We start from the raw sequence: 3287 nt of genomic DNA, 5'->3' as shown, positions 1-3287 counted from the left end.
TGGTAACTAGCTTGCCGTGCTATTGTCACTATTTCTATAAATTAATTTTAAATGAGTTTTCAAATATATTTCAACAAACATAGCATTTTCTCCAGAGAAGATAATTTCTTATGTTACTGAGAATATTTAGAAGAAAGATCAACTTTACTGTACCTTACTTAACTGGGCTGAAATATATTTGTGCTTCGATTTTGGAAAAACACTAACTAATGTGAAGGAAGTACTTCACAGTGGTTTTTTATATAAATATTACCACGTTTTGTTGGAAGATTTTTATGTCTTATGAAATTAATAATATATGCAAACTCAAATGGACTTATTCAGTAGAACATCTGTCAAAAAGGATAAGCTAAATAAAATGCTAAAAGCAAGAATAACCAGAAACATGAATAATTCTACCCTTCTGATAAATATCCTAGGTACCTTTGGAAGAAGTATTGCAAATGAATGAAAAGAAAAAATTTTTATTTTCCCTTCTAGCATTACTATGCTCCACTTTCGAGTACAAACTCAAAGATAATTATATTCAAAATTATTTTTCAACCAATATTGAAAAGTAGTTTCTTTTATTACATATAGAAAAAATCTCATGCCCAAGGTTATATGAGAATGAATGATCTTGCTATGCAATATTTTCAAATTTTTCATTTAATTTCTTAATTTATTTGTTTAAAAAAACCTAGTTACCATAATGCATAACATGCTAGAATTTAGAAAATTTGAAACAGTAACCATCATGCTAAAGTAGATATACTAATATACATCATAATGATGCTGGGTTCCCCTACTCAAGGCTGGAGAGGGATCCCCATCCACCCATTATCTGGCCTAAGTCATCTCAGAAATCAGTCTCTTCACAGACCCCATCTCTAGGCACAAACAAGCCGTTTGCAGGTCGCATTCTCAGGACACAAACAAGCTCATAAAAAAGCAGACTGACGAGTATCTAATCCCAGCTGTTTCTCTGGAACAGGAAACACATTCTACCACCCCTCCTGGTACAGAGAAGTGTTTGCAGCAAGGACCACAAGGACCAAGGGTAGTTTTAAAATTTGCCCACAGACCCCTGGTGCCAAATGGTTGTGCATATTCCAGACATACGTTGTGTCTCCCTCACCCCCATCTGCAGGAGAGGAAAAACAGTATATAAACCTGGAGACAAAAGGTCCACATGGGCTTCCTTCTTGGGTCCTGCCTCTGCTGTCAGAGGTTCTGTTCCCCTCTGTCACTTATCTATCTATCAATAAAATCTGTTTTTTTGCTTCCTCAGTGGTCTGTGGATTCAATCCTCAAATCTCTGAGACCAAGGACTCAGCAGAGAAAAATTCTGGCTACAGTAGGAATTGACATTAACAAAGTTTGTTTCAAAATTGCTGCATTTTCATAACCTAGATAAAAGTAATTTGTTCTTGTATACATAAACAGTTAGATGATTTAGTCAAACAATCTATCCTTTTTGAAGTACAACACAAAGTAACGATGCAATTCTTAGCAGGGCCTTGTGATGGCAGGATGGGGATGGAGCGCTGATGTTTATTCACCGGCCCTGGGTACCAGTGCAGAGGGGCAGCAATGAATGACCTGGACGTTTAACGTGTATTTATCACACCACTCCTGCATTTAAGGTACAAGCAGGGATTTTACATTATCATTGCATTTTCTTGATAATCCTTAGGACCAAACATTAAAAATTTTAACAATTGAGGACACTGAGAATAAGACATGAGAAATACTTTTCATTTGAACAGAATATGAATCAAGGCCGGTTTATAGCAGCAGCCAACACAGAGGCATGAATCCTGAAGCAGCTCCAATAACCTAGTGTACCTGGAAGGAATAACCTTAAGTTAGCACTGGGCTCCTCTTCTCCTGCTCATGACCACTTTGTTCCAATGGACAAAATGGACAGAATCCAAGCCCATGTCATGGCCACTGACTCAGGGACAAGATGAGAGAGTCAAGATAGAAATTAACACACATTTTTTGCCAATTGTCTTGTCTATCTTATATAACTATGTTTATCTCTCAATCATCTATATCAGAATATTTTCTATGGGTGTTGAAACTGAGTATAAGCTATACAAACACAAGTATCCAATTTTTGATAAATCTGTGTGAAATAAATGAACATAGATTATAAATTAAAAGATTATTGAGAGGAGTTTTACTACTTGAAGTATTCCAACCATATCACCTGGGCCAAGCATAACCACTCTGAGTATTAATTTCTCTGTTTTTGGAACTAAAAATTTGCACTGTCCTAGCCTCAAAAATAAGATTATTGATGCTTTAATTACAAAATAGCAAAAAGAGAAGTGGTGTCAAATGAAAGTATTTTTTGACTTAGTATGATAATTATTTTAAAAATCTGATTATATTAGGTCATTGTAATGAAAACAGATCCTTCATCATCTCTAATTGCTAAATAGTTCAAAATTCCCTCTATACATTTGTTTATGTTGTTTAATTATTTAGATAAATGTTCTCCCTTGACTAAAAAAATTATAGAAATTTGAACCTCAGCTTCTATGTTGATCACTTAAAGATAGATTTTTGGATAAATTAGGCTAGATTTTACTAAATAATAAAACCTAAAAAAAGATGGTTTAATATTTGTCTCTTCCATAAGACTTTCAATCTTGAAGTCAGAGTTAAACCTTTCTCTACAATGTTCATGGCTAAAAAGACCTTATGACTTCTCAAAGCTTCATTGGTCTTCTCTGTCTGCCTGTCCACACTGAGTTTTCTTCCTCCTAGAATTATACACTCAACTCTTTTAATTGCTACTATAAATATACCATTCCACAGAGAGATCTTGTTTGTTCTCATGTATTTCTCTATGTTTTATGTAATGATGATATAAATTCTCACTTTATCCCAAGGTACTTCTGCCCTGTAATTGAAGCCTATTTTTATAGCACAAAATTCTTTCAAACCTCCAAACTTGACTTGATTAGTAGTTAATGATCAACACGTCCCATCTGCTAGTTGAAAACCGTAGAGTGTTCTTTGTTTCACCGTCTTCTCTTCTCTTCCACTTCCAAACAGCCATCAAGGTCTGTTATTTATCAAAAGTGCGTCTTACATCTGCCTATTTCTTTTAATTTCCACAGGCAAATTTCTCAGAAGCCATTATTTTCTCTTCTAGTGACAGCGTCCTTAGTGGCCTCTGTCACCAGTCTCTTTCTTCCAGCTCTCCTACTACCCTGTCACTCTTTATTATCCTAAACACAATTGTATTCATGTCACTAGTGATGAAATCTACAACCCTCACTGCAAGCACTCAT

General features: G+C 35.0%; 1 protein-coding gene across 1 annotated transcript in view; it reads right to left on the bottom strand.

The window, feature by feature from the left end:
- The window catches only part of MDGA2 (MAM domain containing glycosylphosphatidylinositol anchor 2), a 739157-nt gene that overhangs the window by 171757 nt on the left and 564113 nt on the right, over positions 1–3287 (bottom strand). The window lies entirely within an intron of this gene.

The sequence above is a fragment of the Otolemur garnettii genome, unplaced genomic scaffold, assembly GCF_000181295.1.
Source record: "Otolemur garnettii isolate 467f Iridium unplaced genomic scaffold, OtoGar3 scaffold00054, whole genome shotgun sequence".
Classification (NCBI taxonomy): Eukaryota; Metazoa; Chordata; class Mammalia; order Primates; family Galagidae; genus Otolemur; species Otolemur garnettii.
Note: the sequence above shows the minus strand (reverse complement) of the source record. Positions and strands in the feature narration are given on the sequence as shown.